Genomic DNA, 19978 nt, shown 5'->3' with positions numbered 1-19978 from the left:
AGCCAAAGGCAGAGGCTTTAACCCACTGAGCCACCCGGGCGCCCCTGGAAAAAGGAATCTTAAAAAAGATATTTTGTGGGTGCCCGGATGGCTCAGTGGGTTAAGCCGCTGCCAGGTCATGATCTCAGGGTCCTGGGATCGAGCCCCGCATCGGGCTCTCTGCTCAGCAGGGAGCCTGCTTCCCTTCCTCTCTCTCTGCCTGCCTCTCCGACTACTTGTGATCTCTGTCAAATAAATAAATAAAATCTTAAAAAAAAAAAAAAAAGATGTTTTGTGTGTGGTCAAGCTAAGATCAGGATGAACTTATTTAAGTTAAAAGAAAAAAAAATAATTTTAATTTCAAAAGTACCCTGGTACAAGATTAGAATTTGGCTTTCTGTTAAATGGACAAGCTTCTTTTCAAATTACCTGTCTGCTCTTAATAAGAAATTATAAACAAAGATTTTTCTACACCTTTAATATAGTAACTTACAAGAATAATTTCCTGTGTCCCACATTGTCTTTAACAGGTCTTTGACTTCTTAGTAAAGTCAGTCTTCTCTACTGAAAGAGCTAAATTTTGTGCAGGTTTTTTTTTACATGTTCTTACCACAGAAATCTTTTCACTTTGGTTGAACAGATAACAAAGTATCGCTTCACAAAAAAACTATAGTCCTATCTGATCAAACGTTCTAAAGCTTTTGACTTCTTTTTTTAAAGGGGGCAATGGCAGGCAGAGGTAGAGGGAGAACCCTGGGACCATGACTGAGCCAAACACAGATGCTTACCCGACTGAGCCACCCAGACGTTTTTTTTTTTCCTTTCTTTAAAAAAAAAAAAAAGAGGGGTGCCTGGGTGGCTCAGTGGGTTGGGCCGCTGCCTTCGGCTCAGGTCATGATCTCAGGGTCCTGGGATCGAGTCCCGCATCGGGCTCTCTGCTCGGCAGGGAGCCTGCTTCCCTCTCTCTCTCTCTCTGCCTGCCTATCCATCTACTTGTGATTTCTCTGTCAAATAAATAAATAAAATCTTTAAAAAAAAAAAAAAAGACATTAACAATGTAATCTTTTGCTGGTGGAGGATCTTGCCTCAGTGTTGATGGCTATTAATCCATCAGAGTGTTGGTGGCTGAAGGCTGGGTGACTGTCATCATTTCTGAAAATAAGATGACCATCGAGTCTGTCACATGGATTGATTCATCTTTCGGGAAAAATTTCTCTGTAGCATGTGATGCTGTATAGTAGCATTTTACTCACAGAACTTCAAAACTGGAGTCCATCCTCTCCAACCCTGCTGCTGCGTTACAGCTACGTTCATGTGATATTCTAAATCCTCTGCTGTCATTTCCACAGTCTTCACGGCATCTTCACCGGGTGTAGATTCCATCTCAAGAAACCACCTTTCTTTGTTCATCAGTAAGAAGCAAGTCCTCGTCTGTTCAAGGTTGATCACGGGATTCTAACAGTTCAGTCCCGTCTTCAGGCCGCACTTTCCGATCCCGCTTCTCCTGCTGTTCCCCCACATCTGCAGTGACTTCCTCCACCGCAGTCTTGAATCCCTCAAAGCCACCCATGAGGGCTGGAATCAACTTCTTCCAAATTCCTGTTGACGCCGACATTGTGGCCATGAATCACAAATGTAGTTTACGGCATCAAGAAGAATGAATCCTTTCCAGAAGTTTTCAACTGACTTTGCCCAGACCCATCAGAGGCATCACTACCTATGGCAGCTATAACCTTACAAAAGGTATTTCTTCAGTAACACTTCAAAGTCAAAATGACTCCTTAATCCATGGGCTGCAGGACGGATGCTGTGTTACCAGCATGAAGACAGTGATCTCACTGCACATCTCCATCAGAACTTGTGGGTGACCTGGTGCGCAGTCAACAAGCAGTCATTTGTTTTTTGAAAGGAGACTTTTTCCCCTGACAGTAGGTCTTAACAGTAGACTTAATATACTCCACAGACCATGCTGTACACAGACGTGCTATCTCCAAGCTTTGTTGTTCCATTTCTAGAGCACAAAAAGAGTAGATTTAGCATACTACGTAAGACCCCTAAGATTTTCAGAATGGTGAATGACCACCAGCTTCAGCAGCCGCACTAGCCCCTAGCAAGACAGTCAGTGTCCTCTGAAGCTTCGAAGCCATGCACCAGACTTCTCTCCTGTAAGCGAGAAGTCCTAGATAACACCTACTTCCAGGCTGGTTCGTTACACTAAAAATGCTGTTGAATGGAGGCGCCGGCACTGGTTCTCTCAGCCAGACCTTCAGGGTCACCTGCTGCAGCAGCTGCGTCGCTACCTCCTCCTGCGTTGCCTTGCCCTCCCATGTCCGAGCAACAGCTTCTTTCCTGAGCCGCATGAACCCACCTCTGCCAGCGTCAAACTTCTCTTCTGCAGCTTCCTTTCCCCGTCCAGCCTTCTCAGAACTGAAGAGTCAGGGCCTGTCTCTGGGTGACACTCTGGCTGCACGGAGTGCTGCAGCGGCTCTGACCATCTATCCAAACCCAACTTGCTCCACATCAGCGGTCAAGCTGCTTCACTTCCCCATCGCCATGTGCTCCCTGGAGCAGCACTCAGAATTTCCTTGAGAACTTTCTCTGCAGTCACAGCTTGGTTAACTGGTGCAAGAGGCCTCAATCTCAGCCCATTTCAGCTTTTAACACGCCTTCCTCACTAAGCTCAATCATTTCTAGCTTCAGATTGAAAGCTGAGAGCCATGTGGCTCTTCCTTCCAGCTGAACATGCAGAGATTACTACAGGGTGATTAGTTAGCCTATTTTCAATATTGTTGTGTCTCAGGGGATGGCAAGAGACGGGGGAATAGCCAGACAGTGGAACAGTCAGAACATACAAAACATTTTATCGATGAAGCTGACTGCCTTATTTGGTCATGGTCTGTAGTGCCCCAAAACAATTACAAGAGCAAAATCAAAGATCAATGGTCAAAGATCACCACAGCAAGTACCACATTAGTGAAGATGTATGAACTATTGTGAGGATTATCAAAATGTGACACAGAGACACAAAGTAAGGAAATACTGCTTAAAAAATGGCACCAGGGCACCGAGCTGTCTCAATAAGAACATGCAACGCCAGACCTGGGGTTGTGGGCTCGGGCCTCACAATGGGTACAGAAAATACTTTTTATTTTTCCTTTAAAGATTTTATTTATTTATTTGACAGAGAGAGACCAAGCAGGCAGAGAGGCAGGCAGAGAGAAAGAGAGGAGGAAGCAGGCTCCCCGCTGAGCAGAGAGCCCGATGTGGGGCTGGATCCCAGGACCCTGAGATCATGACCTGAGCCGAAGGCAGCGGCCTAACCCACTGAGCCACCCAGGGACTCCAGAAAATATTTTTAAAAATAAAATCTTTTAAACAAATAAAAAGAAAATGGCGCCAACAGACTCAACAAAGGATTGTCAAACCTTCAATCTGTAAAAAAAAAAAAAAAAGAACAAAAACAATATCGAATCCATAAAGCACAATAAAGTGAAATGCAATAAAACAGATGTGGTAAGCCTTACCAAATAAGAATACCAGCCTTTCTTTACACTGTACTTCCATAAAATACTGTAAGTGTGACAGAAATTATATGAAAATCTTAAGAATCTGAAATGTTCTGGCATATGCTTTAAGTCGTAATTCCAGCTACTGTCTTACAATACTGCGTAATACAAAAATAACCAAACCCTCCTGCCAAATACATTATACTAATGTCTCATCTGACCTTTAACCATCACCAAATTTTTTTTTAAAGATTTTATTTATTTATTTGACACAGAGAAATCACAAGTAGACAAAGAGGCAGGCAGAGAGAGAGAGGCAAGCAGGCTTCCTGCTGAGCAGAGAGCCCAATGCAGGACTTGATCCCAGGATCCCGAGATCACGACCTGAGCCGAAGGCAGTGGCTTATCCCACTGAGTCACCCAGGCGCCCAAACATCACCAAATTTTAAGTCTTTTGTCACAATTATCGTTTTACTCTGATGCCTTTACAAAACTATGCCTGCAAAAATGCTTCATCTTCAAGGACATTCCCGGAGAAGTCCTGGAGACAAGTACTCTAGAATAAAGATCTCTGAAACTCTTAAAATTGTAAAACTGAACTGGGGTAAGAATTTCCAAAACTCTGATGCAGAAACTGGTGAATTCATAAAACTGCTAACAAAAGACAAAGAATTAATTACAGAAGACTGAATAAGCTGATAAAGATGATCATGATTTTTATGACTTCATTTAAAACATTGCTGGCTGTTTAATGCTTCGTTTTCCTGATTTAAAGGACCCCTTTTTCTCCTCTCCTTTAAGCTATCTATGACTAACAGCATTTTAGTAACATTTTTATAACAAAGTTGTCAATGTATATACTTTTGCATAAGTTCAATAAGAATGTATTCTTGGGGCGCCTGGGTGGCTCAGTGGATTAAGCCGCTGCCTTCGGCTCAGGTCATGATCTCAGGATCCTGGGATCGAGTCCCGCATCGGGCTCTCTGCTCAGCAGGGAGCCTGCTTCCCTCTCTCTCTCTCTCTGGCTGCCTCTCTGTTTACTTGTGATTTCTCTCTGTAAAAAAAATAAAACTTTAAAAAAAAAAAAAAAAAAAAAAAAAAGAATGTATTCTTCCGGGTTGCACAGGTGGCTCAGTGGGTTAAGCATCTGCCTTCAGCTCAAGTCAGGATCTCAGGGTCCTGGGATCCAGTGCTGTATCAGGCTCCATGCTGGACCAGGGACACTGCTTCTCCCTCTCCTCTTCCCCCAGCTCGTGCACTCTCTTCTCTCTCAAATAAAATCTTTAAAAAAAAGAAAAGAAAAAACGGTTCTCCCTATAACAGAAAACAATTAGACAAGTCCTTGGCTAGGCTTTTTAGCCTAAAGAGACTTTTTTTTTTTTTTTAAAGATTTTATTTATTTATTTGACAGGCAGAGATCACAAGTAGGCAGAGAGGCAGGCAGAGAGGAAGGGAAGCAGGCTCCCTGCTGAACAGAGAGCCCGATGCGGGACTCAATCCCAGGACCCTGAGATCATGACCTGAGCCAAAGGCAGAGGCCTTAACCCACTAAGCCACCCAGATGCCCATAATATAAGCTTCTTTATAAGAATATACCCCTAACCCTCATTCCATGTTCTGATTTCAGTGCTCCTGGTTTGCAAACATATGTCTGGAGGGTGCACAACAAACTTTTACTAATTATTACTTCCATTATTCATTGATTTTACTCTGGCTATTTTGAATCTTTCACAATATCAAAGAACACGGTTTTCCAGAAGTAAAAAAAAAAAAAAAAAGGCACAATAAATTTAATGGATGACATTAACAGTAGGCTAACCTTGTTAAAAATTAGTGAACAAAGAGAAATTAGAAGAAAATACTCAGAACAAAGCATGAAGAGGGTAAGAAACTGGGAAGTCTAATATGCTTTAAATGGACTCTGAAAAGGAGGTATTAGGCAAGTGCCTACAAACTTTTTTTGTAGTGCCTACACTATAAAAGATGGTGCCTACAAACTTTTCAAAAGACTGAAAAGAACTTCAGTACAGACTTTATTACACTTGCAAGAACAAAATATACATAAAAATATATACCTAGACACATCATAGTAAAACTGCTGAAAACCAAAGACATACACACACAAAAAAGAAAGACCATAAAAGGCGGAGAAATCAGAGGGGGAGATGAACCATGAGAGACTATGGACCCCGGGAAACAAACTGAAGGCTTCAGAGGGAGGGGTGGGGGATGGGCTAACAGGGTGCTGGCTATTAAGGAGGGCACGTGTTGTGAGGGGTACTGGGTGTTATACACAACTAACAAATCACTAAACACTACATCAAAACTAATCATATACTAAGTGGCTAACTGAATAATAAAAAATAAAAATTAAATTAAAAAAAAAGAAAACCCAGGCGCCTGAGTGGCTCAGTCAGTTAAATATCTGCCTTCAGTTCAGGTCATGATCCCAGGATCTGGAGTTTGAGCCCCACATCAGGCTCCTTGCTTAGCTGGGAGCCTGCTTCTCTCCCTCTCTCTCTGCCTGCTCCCCCTGCATGTGCTCTTGCTCTCCATCAAATACAAAAATAACATCTTTAAAAAAAAAAAAATAGACAGGAGTGACAGCTTCCTTCTCATAAAGAGAACAGAAACCCAACATGTAATTCAGGAACTTCTTTGCACACCTTAGAAGAAAACCAACAAGTTAGACAATTCAATACACATCAAAATTATGCCTTGGGAAAAAAATCAATTTGTGAAATTTTTAGCTAACATAATCAAAGAATTCACTTTTAGCAGTCGTAACAATGGATGAGAAAAATAAAACAGTGTTCTCCAGGGAGGACAATGTTCAAAGATGGAGGACTAGAATTATAGCAATGAATTAAAAACAATGAAAAGGATAAATCTAAATGGTTATGGATTATACAAATTAATAATGTCTTAAGATAAAACAGATACAGAATTAAAGGCACCCAACAGTGGCATATAAGTAAAAATGAGATAAATGGAGTTTAAGGAAGAGAGGGAAATAACAAAATACTACATTTTGAGAAATCAAAGAGCAGATGTTTTTAAAAACTTCCAGGTTAGGGCGCCTGGGTGGCTCAGTGGGTTAAGCCGCTGCCTTCGGCTCAGGTCATGATCTCAGGGTCCTGGGATAGAGTCCTGCATTGGGCTCTCTGCTCAGCAGGGAGTCTGCTTCCTCCTCTCTCTCTCTGCCTACTTGTGATCTCTCTCGGTCAAATAAATAAATAAAATCTTTTTAAAAAATAAAAACCTTCCAGGTTAACAAAAAAAAAAAGAGAGAACCCAAAGAAAAACAAAAAAGGAGAGAAAAAAGTACATTAAGCAAGTATAATAAAGAGAAAATACTTAAGATAAAATTTAAACCCAACTATGTCATTGATTTGGTTAAGTGTCAACAGACCAAAGGTTCCAAATGTAAGAAATATTGTCAGGCTAGATTGTTTAAATTCCAACTATACATTATTGACAACAGACTCATTCAAAATACAAGTACACAGAAAGTATGAAAATAAAGGGCAAAAAAAGGCATACCTTACACATATTAACCAGAGAAAAGATAGTGCAACTACACTAATATTCAGCTAAATAAACTCTATCCTAACAATATTTTTGCCTTAAAAAGGGACACTTAATAGTGTTTTAAAAACTCAAGTGATGGGTGCCTGGGTGGCTCAGTTGGTTAAGCAACTGCCTTCGGCTCGGGTCATGACCTGGAGTCCTGGGATTGAGTCCCACATCAGGCTTCCTGCTCCGCAGGGAGTCTGCTTCTCCTGCTGACCTCTCTCATTCTCTCTCTCTCTCTCTCAAATAAGTAAATAAAATCTTTAAAAAAAAAAAAAAAACCTCGGGGCGCCTGGGTGGCTCAGTGGTTTGGGCTGCTGCCTTCGGCTCGGGTCATGATCTCAGGGTCCTGGGATCGAGCCCCGCATCGGGCTCTCTGCTCCGCAGGAAGCCTGCTTCCCTCTCTCTCTCTCTCTCTGCCTGCCTCTCTGCCTACTTGTGATCTCTGTCTGTCAAATAAATAAATAAAATCTTTTAAAAAAAATTTAAAAATAAAAAAATAAACCTCAACTGATGAGGAAGACCTACAATTCTAAATATGTATGCACCTAACAATATATCCTCAAAATACATAAAGCAAAAACTACCACACTAAGGAGGAACAGATAAATGCAAGATCGCAATATTAATACATTTCTGTTGCTAAGCCATACAACCAGTAGACTAAAAGGAAAAGCTAGTGAGTATGTTAAATTCAACATGACTAACCAAGTTGAACTAACATATAGGCACTGCATCCAACAAACTGAGAAGCACATTCTTGGGCGCCTGGGTGGCTCAGTGGGTTAGGCCACTGCCTTCGGCTCAGGTCATGATCTCAGGGTCCTGGGATCAAGTCCTGAATCAGGCTCTCTGCTCAGCGGGGAGCCTGCTTCCTCCTCCCTCTCTCTCTCTGCCTGCCTCTCCATCTACTTGTGATTTCTCTCTGTCAAATAAATAAATAAAATCTTTAAAAAAATAATAATAAAAAAAGAAAAAGAAGCACATTCTTTCCTAGCACACACTGGGTATTTACAACAATTGATCACATGCTGGGCTATAAAGCAAGCTTCAAAAATTTCATAAGCTTTTAAATGGTGTTCTGACCACAACAGAATTAAGATACAAAGAGAAGCGCCTGCGTGGCTCAGTGGGTTTGCGTGGCTCAGTGGGTTAACTGTCTGCCTTCAGCTCATGTCATGATCCCAGAGTCCCAGGATCGAGCCTCACATCAGGCTCCCTGCTCAGCAGGGCATCTGTTTCTCCCTCTCCCCTTCACCACACTCACATGCTCTACGCCCCATAAATAAATTAAATCTTTATATATATATGCAGAACAGAAAGGATTCTAAGAACAGTGAGACCACTGTGTATGACAACTATAACCGTGGATACATACCACATATTTATCAAAACTCATAGAATATACACCATCAACAGTAAATACTAACATAAAACTACGGACTTAGAATGGTGATGATGTGTCAACAAAGGTTCAGTGATTGTAACAAATGTACAATCTGGTGCAGGATGTTGACAGTGGGGGAGGCTGGGCAGGCCTACGTGGTCAGGGAATAGGGAGATACAGGCGAACTCTATTTTCTGCTCAATTTTGCTGTGAAAACTGCTCTTAAAATGGGCACCTGGGTGGCTCAGTGGGTTAAGCCTCTGCCTTCGGCTCAGGTCATGATCTCAGGGTCCAGGGATGGAGCCCCGCGTCAGGCTCTCTGCTCAGCGGGGAGCCTGCTCCCTACCCCCCCCAACCCACCCCCCGCCTATTTGTGATCTCGGTCTGTCAAATAAATAAAGTCTTTTAAAAAAAATAAAGTCTTAAAAAAAAAAGATTTATCTGTCAGGTTATGTTAAGTATCCTTTGGTTAAATTAAGAAAACTTAACCCAAAAGAATTCCGACCCCCCACCCCCCACCCCCCACCCTCCTCTTCTCTCCGCCGCACCCCTCCTGTACCAGCCTCTGGTTTCTGCTCACTGTGGACACACAACGACCAGCACTACAGGAAGCTGCATCTGGAAACATCACTGGCAGGAGGAAGGGGATGTGGCACGTCTCACCACTGCTCTTCAAGTTGATTCCAAGAGTCTCTTCTGCTCACATTTCACGGACCAAGATAAATACATGGCCCATCTAACTGAGGAAGCAGGAACCAGATACAACCACACAACCACTAACGACTACAATTACGAAGACCAACAATACCAAATATTGGCGAGGATGTAGAGCCACCAGGATACATTCATTCACTGTGTAAGAATAGAAACTGGTCTATCTGGGGCGCCTGGGTGGCTCAGTTGGTTGGGCGACTGCCTTCGGCTCAGGTCATGATCCTGGAGTCCAGGGATCGAGTCCCACATCGGACTCCCTGCTCGGCGGGGAGTCTGTTCCCCCGCTGACCTCGCTCCTCTCATGCTCGCTCGCATTCTCTCTCTCAAATAAATAAATAAAATCATTAAAAAAAAAATTTTAAATAAAAATTAAAAAAAAAAGAAACTGATACATCCCCTTTGGAAAAGTCTGGCATTATCTACTAATACTGAACATAGACCTACTCCATGACTCAGCAATTCTACTCCTAAGTGTACCGAACACAAAAGTATGCAAGAAACGCATACCCAAAAGTTCACAGCAAGTCCACTCAGGTGAGCCCTGTGACAGCCATGAAAATGAGCCTCTTGATCTCCTACCATGGGGAGCTGCTCCACTCTGAACCCACCAACACGCTCCACACCAGCACCCCACTTCCCACAGGCTGCTTCTAGCCAATGACCAGCCACAAGCAGAATACTAAAGCAGGCTTACTCTTGAAGGACAAGGGACCCTTATGACTCCCAACTCTGGCTGAAGACTCCTCACTGGCCTTGCTTAACTTTCTTAGACCTGCACTGCGGTCCTCAGACTGCCTCCCAAACACTCTTCATCCCTCCTCCTCCACACGCAGCAGACCCCCAAGGTGACGGCAACACCCACACATGGATTCCCGTCGCTACATCCAAATCTGATCCCAACTTGGGACACCTGCGTGGCTCAATCAGTTCAGCATTTGCCATCAGTTCAGGACATGATCCCTGGGTTCTGGAGTCAAGCCGTGACCAGGGTGCTCAGTGGGGAGTCTGCTTCTCCCTCTCCCTCTGTCCCTTCCCCCTCTGCTTGTGCTCTAGCTCTCCCTCCCTCAAATAAGATCTTTTAAATAAACAAATAAATAAATAAGCAAACAAACAAACCTGAACTAACAATCTTTTTTTTTTTAAAGATTTTATTTATTTATTTGACAGAGAGAGATTACAAGTAGGCACAGAGGCAGGCAGAGAGAGAGAGGAGGAAGCAGGCTCCCTGCTGAGCAGAGAGCCCGACGAGGGCCTCGATCCCAGGACCCTGAGATCATGACCTGAGCCGAAGGCAGCGGCCCAACCCACTGAGCCACCCAGGCGCCCCTGAACTAACAATCTTAAGCTGGAAACATTCCAATGTTTATTGAGAATGAAGCCCCATGAATAGTACAACACGTGCATGAAACTGCAACTCTAGTGACCACATACATGAAATTCCTGACTAGTCCCAGTTAGCGTGTCACACGCGGTGAATGTACCACTACTTCTATGCATCACACACACACACACACACACACACTGGAAAGAAAAAGCAAGACTGTGAAGTCAACAGTTCTCAAAGGGAAGGTAAATCTGCTACTGTAACTCAGAGTATGCCATTTAGAGCCAAACTGTTACTGTGTTAGCCAGAACCCTCCTCTTGCCTTCCCCCACCGGCCCACCCCCAGAATTAACCAATTATAAGATTGCTGTGAATCGAACAAACTATTATGCAAATACTTAAAAGCACAGACACAAAGACATACACACATCTTAAAACACACATATACAAGCAATGCAAACACAGTTCTGTAACTTCCTTCTTACTAGGTAAAATTTTCCTCTTATTTGTAATAGTAACAGGACAGTCTAGTGTATGGATATAAAATTCACTTATTTTGCCCTAGCCCCAACATTGGACAGGTGTTTCAAATTAGTCATATCACAATTACAATCATGAAATATCTTACACATACAGATTTGCGTCCTCACAGCAAATGCACCTGTACAACTAATTCCTATCAGTGGAACAGCAAAGCACAACAGTATAGACATTTAGAAACATCTAAATATAGGGGCGCTTGAGTGGCTCAGTCAATTAAGCATTGATCTCTTGGTTTCTGCTCAGATCATAATCTCAGGATCCTGGGATCAACCCCTGTATCAAGCTCTGTACTCAGCAGGCAGTCTGCTTGAAATTTTCTCCCTCTGCCCCTCCCCCACTCTCTCTAAAAGTGTCAACAAGGTTCTATCAAATTACAGTCCCACCAATGACATAATTTATTGAAAAACTGTGTATACCTTAGGTTAATCCTATCGTATTAGACTAATACCTTAGAAATTATGAAAAGTGGGACACTTGGGTGGCTCAGTCAGTTAAACATCTGCCTTCAGCTCAGGTCATGATCTCAGGGTTCTGGCATCGAGTCCCACATGGGGCTCCTTGCTCACCAGGGAGCCTGCTTCCCCCTAGGCCTGATCTGCCTGCTGCTCCCCCTGCTTGTGCTCTCTGTGACAAATAAGCAAATAATCTTTTAAAAATTATGAAAAGTAATTATAAGTGGAAGCACATAGTATCACTTCTGTCTTTTACTGAGTCAATTTAAAAAAAACTTCTTAAGATTAAATACCAGAATAAGCCAAAGAAATTACTGGTAGGTGCAACCCAAACATTAATTCTAAATTAAACCAAAACCATTCCAGGGCACAGGGGTGGCTCAGTCGATTGAGCTTCCAACTCTTGATTTCAACTCAGGTCATGGTCTCAGAGTCACAGGATGGAGCCCCATAACCAGGGGGAGGAGGGTCTGCTGGAAATTCTCTCTCCCTCTCCTCCAGCTTGCTCACTTGCTCTGTCTATAAAAATAAACAGATCTTTAAAAAAATAATAAATATGGGACATCTGGGTGGTTAGACATCTGCCTTCAGCTCAGGTCATGATCCTGCTCAGCAGGGAAGTCTGCTTCTCCCTCTGCCCCTCACCCTACTCACACGCTCTCTCAAATAAAATAAAGTAAAATAAAAATACATAAAATACAATAAAACAAGGCCATTCCACAGACATGCCCCTCCAGGATCCAACTATCACCACCACATTTATGAATCTTGCAGTTCCCACTGAGAAAAGTGACCGGAGCTCTGTAGGGTACTGGGGCTCCCCTTGCAAACCGCAGTATAAGGCATCTCAATCCTCCCAGGGTGGGTGTGCAGTAGATCTTTCACAACAAGGCTGCTCCCACACACCAATCTCCCTGAGCCTTTAGATGCCTTCTTCCTCCTGGTATACCGACACCGTCCTGGCATTCCAGCTTGGCTCCGACAGACCGCCTTTTGATTTGTTTCAGGCAATCAACCAGCACTCTAATCCCTCGAGCTACAAAACTATCCCAGAATGCCTGCTGGTAAGCCCTGAGCAACAGATTCCGCCTGCCCACCTTGTCCCTTCCACCCTTAAGATCCGTTCCCACAAATCCTCCCCAGGTCCTACCTATATAAGGGCAAACCAGACAATCTTTTGGATCTCCTCCTGAGTCACACTCTATACCTCCCACTTTGGGGCCTGCTGGGTCGATCCTTGGGGGAGGGCAGGCAATTACAGGTTTGCCAGGCAAAGGGAGATGAAGTTCCCCACACAAGGGTTGGAAAAGCTGCTTCTACTGCCAAAAGTAGCACAGTAGAATTCAGTAGGTCTCCAGCTTAATCAGACTCTGACCCCACATTTCTTAATCCAATTTTTAGGATTCCACTTCTTATCAATGCTCTGGTTTAGGAATTTGGAATTCAATTTGCATTTTTTAGGGCCTTCACAGAAACTTTAAGGTCTCTTACATGGAACCTGAGATGGAATTTAAAAGCCTGAGATCATCATTTTGCTCCGTTATGTTTTAACTTGGCTAGACTGAACCACATTCCTCAGAACTTCCTTTCCTGTTTCTGGTTTGGGCCCCAAGAGAGCTGCTGATACAGTGGGCGGAGGGTGCAGCACACACCACAGCACGTCTGGAGCCTTCTTCCACCCGCCTGCTGGTTCCCCTCACTGAGACCAGATAGGGCTGGCCTGGCAAGGCTGCTATGGTGGCACATCTTTTACCCAGGTTCCCTGAGAGTCCCACCTCCTGGGCCATGTGTGCAGTCCAAGACCAAAGTCAGAGGCATCACAACAGACAAAACTTCCATCTTGTCTCATCTAGCAGACCAGACATAACTACACAACATCTTTCCTTAGACAACTGCCCAGGAGGTTTGAGCACTCAACAACCACGGCACTGAGCTGAGAACTAGAAAAGTAATTAGAGGCAAAACCAGGAATAGTCTCTGCTTTCATAAAGCTCAACTTCCTAGAGAAAATAAAAACTCACTACGTCACATTAATTTACACTGTAGTTTTGTAAGTAGCAATAAGGACAGCACTGTCTCTAACAAGCGAGCCTGACTACAGGAGAGTCAGGAACACAACTCCAGAACTTCAGAAAACTGATGGCTGTTGTAACGTGTGATAGACACACAGAGTTCTTTAGACTTTTTTGCCTTTCTCATGAAAATCTGCAAGCTCACGCAAGAAGAATCTCATGAAAAAGGTGGTGCTTGATACAAACTCTAAAAAACGACAAGGAAGAACTACAACAGGACCAAAAAAAAAAAAAAAAAAAAAAAATTCCAGGCAAAGGAAAAAGAACCAGTGCCTTCTGTGGAGAAGATGCCAGGCACAGAAGACTGACGCGCACGGCTGGAGCACGGAAAGCCAGGGGAGATGTGCCGTCAGACGCGGCTGAGGTGCCGAAGAATAAACATCGGGTGCACCCCTGAGATCATGGCACCAAGTTCAGTACTTAAAGCCATTGAGAGCTTTAAGTAAAAGGGTGACATAATCAGATCCAACTTTTTAAACTCTAATTTTTTGACACTAAAAAAATTTCAAACACATCTATCTTTTACCCAACAATCTCACTATCTTAAAGCTAAATGTGCACAAATACAAAAACATATCCATAAGGTTATTCCCTGCAGCAACATTTATAAAAGCAACAGAATATCAACAATCCACGTTCATCATTCGGGAAACTACAAGCACAAAAAAATAGAAAAGAGCTTATACAAAGCAATCTCCACAATATATTAATTAAAAATAAAGAACAGTGTTGAGCTCTACCGTCTGTTTAAAAACGAAAGGAAATAAAAATAGGAGTCCGGGATTCTATTTGCAAAAATTAAACACTGGGCGAATAAACCAGAAATAGAAAGGGGGCACGAGGGGCGCCTGGGTGGCTCAGTGGGTTAAGCCACTGCCTTCGGCTCAGGTCATGATCTCAGGGTCCTGGGATCGAGTCCCACATTGGGCTCTCTGCTCAGCAGGGAGCCTGCTTCCCTGTCTCTCTCTCTCTACCTGCCTCTCCATCTACTTGTGATCTCTGTCAAATAAATAAATAAAATCTTTAAAAAAAAAAAAAAAAAGAAAGGGGGCACGACGGGAACAGTGCAGGGACAGCAGTGGGAGAACTAGGAGCATACCCTTCTACCACAGCTTTGCCTTTGAACTACACACACATTTTACATACTAACATTTTTTAAAGTACATTAAACAAAAATTAATGAAACACTTAAAACCTAAAGATTTTGGGATGCCTGGATGGCTCAGTGGGTTAAAGAGTCTGCCTTCGGCTCAGGTCATGATCCAAGGGTGCTGGGATCGAGTCCCGCATCGGGCTCTCTGCTCAGCAGGGAGCCTGCCTCCTCCTCTCTCTCTGCCTGCCTCTCTGCCTGCTTGTGGTCTCTGTCTGTGTCAAATAAACAAATAAAATCTTTTTTAAAATAAATAAAGATTTCATACAAATAAGCCAAACTAGCAATTAAACTGGTAACATAATCCGAAAAAAAGTATTTTTAAGTCATTTTATAATTCAGAACATCAACTGTGCATCCATACGTGGACGCAGTTTAAGAACTTTTAAGAACAGAAGAACTGTAATGAAATACAAACAACACTTTGTTATTGGTGTTTTCAAACATCATTTATATACAGCAGAACAATGAAAGCAAAGTTGCAAAGAATGCAAATCTTCGACGTTACAGAAAAAATGATAAAGTAAAAACCCTGCAATGGGGGCGCCTGGGTGGCTCAGTGGGTTAAAGCCTCTGCCTTCGGCTCAGGTCGTGATCCCAGGGTCCTGGGATAGAGCCCTACATCAGGCTCTCTGCTCCGCAGGGACCTGCTTCCTCCTCTCTCTCTGCCTGCCTCTCTGCCTACCTGTGATCTCTGTCTGTTAAATAAATAAAATCTTTAAAAAAAAACAAAACAAAACAAAACAAAACCCTGCAATGTTAAATGTTACATTTAAACAGAAAATATCAATATAAAATCAAATTTTATGTATTTCCCAACCTGTCCAATGAGAGTAGAGACATCCCAGTAGCAATACAGACCCACTGCACCAGATTTTGGTATCTAAGTTCCAACCCCAATAGAAGGAGCAGAAAGAACTAGCTGATCAGGAAAGCACAAAGTCTTAGACATCTAGTATCAGAAAGCAACAAACGGTTCAAAGATGAATGGGGTGGCATCCAAGGACAGAGATTCGGCTTAACCCACTGAGCCACCCAGGTGCCCCCAGAGATTCGGCTTAAAGGAACTGCACCACGCCCAAGTGGGGAAAATGAGGACTACTTGATTAAAACACACTGAATACACAAAAATCCATGGGTCCACAGTGGTTTCAAAAGAGATAAAAGCAAAAAGATACTAACAACAACCCAACCCTGTACACAAGAAAAAGGACATTCTGATCACTTGTCAGGACCTATTAATATCAAGTAAGATTAATTAATATTATTATATTAAGCAATTAATTAATATTTAATTAATATTGATATATAACTAGCTAATTAAGATTAAGATATATAACTAGCTAATATATAAACATACATTCACATATAAATCTATAAACATAGATTCATGTATCTAGGACTACAGAGCTCATTTAAACACAAACAGGTCCAAAAATTACACCTACGCTATAAGGATGTAACTATAAACAAACTGAACTTATTATAAACAAATATAATCTAAGTTAAAAAAAAAAAAGTTGTTCCACCTTGTTTATTTTTATTTAAGTCATTTCTAAATCCAATATGGGGCTTGAACTCATGACCCTAAGGATCAAAAGTCACATGTTCTAAGGAGTAGCACAGGGGACATTGGGAGATGGAGAGGAGAAGTGAGTTGGGGGAAATCAGAGGGGGAGACGAACCATGAGAGACTGTGGACTCTGAGAAACAAACTGAGGATTTTGGAAGGGAGGGGGTAGGGGGCTAGGTGAGCCTGGTGGTGGGTACTGTGGAGGGCACGTATTGCATGGAGCACTGGGTGTGGTGCATAAATGAATTTTGGAACACACACACACAGACACACAAAATTTAAATTAAATTAAATGTTTAAAAATAATAAATTAATAAATAAATAAAGAGTCACATGCTCTTCCAACTGAGCCAGCCAGAGTCCCTGCCTTTTTTTTAAAAAAAGAGGGTACTACAGTCTAAAAATATCTACAATGGTATAAAAAATGCTTTACTAGTCTCTTTAATTACACTGTCAATACTGGCTAAAACATCATCCACGTTGAATGGACCCTTCTCCCTCCACCCCTTCTGCCCCCAAAACTCAACACATTTAACATTCTAGTGACTCCAGACCAATTTCCCTCATCCCAAATGGCTTCATCCACCACCTCCCACAGGCTGGACTAGAGATCCTGCGCCAGTACATTCCTCCAGGGCCACCTTTCATGCTGGTAATGCCTTCCAAAGGCTTTGCCCACACCAGCAGCCTTGACGGGGTATGCAGAATGATGTAAAAGCTGCTCCTGACTTCATGCCACAAACACCGGCCATGTGAACTACAGGTGATGTCAGCAGTGGTAACGTCATCATCACCATCATCGGTGCCCAAGGTGCACCCACTACAGAGCCCTAGAGGCTGACACTTGATGAAGTAGATGTTCTCGACCTGTTCAACAGACAAACACACTCACACAAGTAAATGCTAACACAGGTCAATCTTTGGTTGGGATTCAAATCCAGGATGGTCTCAAATACCCTCCACGTGCCTCTGCTGCTGCTGTCCCTCCACCTGGACTTCTTTGCTCTCCTGCTCTACACTCTTGACCCTGCTGGAGCACTGCCTTCTCTTCCAGATGCCCTCAGCATCAAACTCCCTCATGGTGTACATGCCGATCTTCTCTACCAGACGGTAGGTCTACAAAGGCACATCTTTATGTATTATGCCCACACATGATGCATTTTAGTAAGAACTTATGGCAATTTTAAGCCCATAACCACCCAACAAAGAATTAAAATTACATTGAATACTGGCGCATAACTAAGTAAACCGTTCACCTCAACATTAACGACACCATGCTAGTAACTACAGCAAAGTTCAAAAGCAGGAAGGGAAGGAAATCAACAATGACTGGCAGTGGTGACTGCATTTCAGGACTGCCCTGAGAACCCTACAAATCCACTTAATTCCTGCAACAGCCTTGTGGGGCGCGTCTCCTCCCAGTTCACAGCTAAGAAATGGCAAGTTCACGAGGTAGGCGGGATCATCTGTGTGGCTTCAGACCAGTCACCTGTGGGGCTGGATTTCCACCCAGACTCTCCAGAGCTGAAGGCCATGGTATCTCCAAGGCCAACTCCAGAGTCTACAGCCTTTTCACAACACCATGTCTGCCAAATCGAACAAAATACTTGGGCAAAATAATTGATTCCCTCCTCCAAGTTCTTCTCATTCAAGGAACAGCAAAGAAAACATTTAATTAAGGCATCAGTAAATATAAGTAAGTATTTATGTAGATATGTATTGACTGCTCTTTCTCAGCTATAAAGACTCTGCTAACTAAACTAAAAGATATACTCAACAGCATTGTTTTTAATCTATAAATAACCCATATGATTAATCCTTCAGATATAGTATCTTTGCCACATATTTTTAATGTACCAGGAAAAAATGCTAAAAATTAAGAAGTGCAGCAAGTCAAGCTATGAGTGTGTGCGCAATCAGGTGAAGTCGGGGGAAATGAAAACACTGTGATTAAATCTCCGCACTTACAACGTCAAATTAATGATTCTCCTATCTTAAGACGAAGAGCCAGATCCGAGATACTGTCCACGAGATGCACACGCACTCACAAACCACACCAACCTGCCGGTCCCCAGTGAAGGTACAGGTATGTAAACTACCTAGGATGCACTCTGAGGAGAGCAACCACCAATGTTTCATTGTGACCTGGATTCCACGGGTGCTGAAGGAAGACAAAACAAAACGAGGTCTGCAGCCAACTATGGAAACAGCACTACAGTATTTGATGCTGTTAACTCTGACCCTAAGGGAGGACAGAAAGCAGCACGGTTTCCCAAACTGAGGTGACCAAGGAACCCTTTGTTCTTCCTGCAGCATCTCAGAACGCGCATCACCGACACTACCTTGGAGGGCACTGGGCAGCTCAGATGGCTAGGCGTCTGCCTTCAGCTCACGGCTCGGTCTCAGGGTCCTGACATGGAGCCCGAACACAGGCTCCTTGCTCAGCCGAGAACCTGTTTCCCTCTGCCCCAGCCTGCTGCTCCCCGGCTCGTGCTCTCCTTCCCGCCCCGTCACACCAAGGCGTACACACATAACACACCACCTTAAGCAACTAAGTAAATACCGCTACTGTATCCTGAACTGGGAACGGAAGGTACTGGCAGGGCAGTGCTAGCAAAATTCCTGGGACCCGCCGAAGTCTTTTTAAAAAATTTCTATGCTAAACATGAAGCATAAGAAGAAAGGCCTTTTCTTGCTTTGCCCATTTCGCAGCATCTCGACATCGCTTCGCTACTCAAGATGAAGATAAAATCCTTTTATTTCTACAAGAAGCTAATACCCACTTTCTGTAATTCTGACCCAAACTGTGCGACCTTCACTTGCTGTCATCAAGGCGAAGAATGAATATTCTGCAAATGCCCGGCGGCCGTGACTTGGGGGTGCTGCCCACCCACCCGGGCTGAGGGAAGCCCCCCTCCCCGACCCCGTGTGAAATGCCGCCACCTCCGAAGGGCCTTCACGCACTCGGCCCGCCCTGGGAACACCCAAGGGCAGGCTTTCCTAACAAAAGCGGCGCAGAAGGCCGGGATTGCCCCCTCCATCGCCCTCCCAGACTGCAGAGCTCCTTCCAGAAAATTCCAACACAAGAAAGTTACAGGTGCTGGCATCTGGGCAGGCCTGCGGTCCGCGGTCCACGCACGTCGCTCGGCTGAGGCTGTCCTGCCGGCCTCCTGATGGACTCGCCAACACAGCCCCGACGGGCACGGGAACCCCGTCCGGACACGAACCCGCCGGCACACGCGCCAGGACCAGCCGCCGCACCGACGCGCGGGGCGCCCCCCTCCCGGCCCTTTCCACCGCGCGCCCCCAAACCAGGGCCGGGCAGGCGCGCCAGCCCAGCCCGGGCACTGCGCAAGCTTCCGCGCCCTGCGGCTCATCCCGGCGCCCGGGGCGCAGCGCGCTCAAGGTCACCGGGACGAGGGGGCGCGAGGGGGAGACCCCGGCCGGGGCGGGAGACCACCCGAGCCCGCAGGGAGGAGAGCAGGACGGCCCCGCGGCCCCGCCCCGCGCCTCCCCCGCCCCGCCCCGCCGGGGGTCCCGTCCCCCGCCCCGCCCGGCGGGTTATGCAACGCCGCCGCGCCCCGCCCCCGCCGCCCCCCGCCCGCCGGCGCCCGGGCCTGCGGAACAAAGCGCGCGGGGCCCGCGGCCGGGCGGGCCGGGCGGCCGCCATGTTGGCGGGGGCGGCGAACAAAGGCGCGCGGCCCG

At 44.5% G+C, this 19978-nt stretch overlaps 1 protein-coding gene across 6 annotated transcripts in view; it reads right to left on the bottom strand.

Annotated features, from left to right (window-relative positions):
• SPIN1 (spindlin 1) overlaps positions 1 to 19978 on the bottom strand; it is an 80160-nt gene that overhangs the window by 58964 nt on the left and 1218 nt on the right. The window lies entirely within an intron of this gene.

The sequence above is a fragment of the Mustela nigripes genome, chromosome 9 (assembly GCF_022355385.1).
Source record: "Mustela nigripes isolate SB6536 chromosome 9, MUSNIG.SB6536, whole genome shotgun sequence".
Classification (NCBI taxonomy): domain Eukaryota; kingdom Metazoa; phylum Chordata; class Mammalia; order Carnivora; family Mustelidae; genus Mustela; species Mustela nigripes.
The sequence above is the reverse complement of the archived record's forward strand: the minus strand, read 5'-3'. Positions and strand labels throughout refer to the sequence as shown.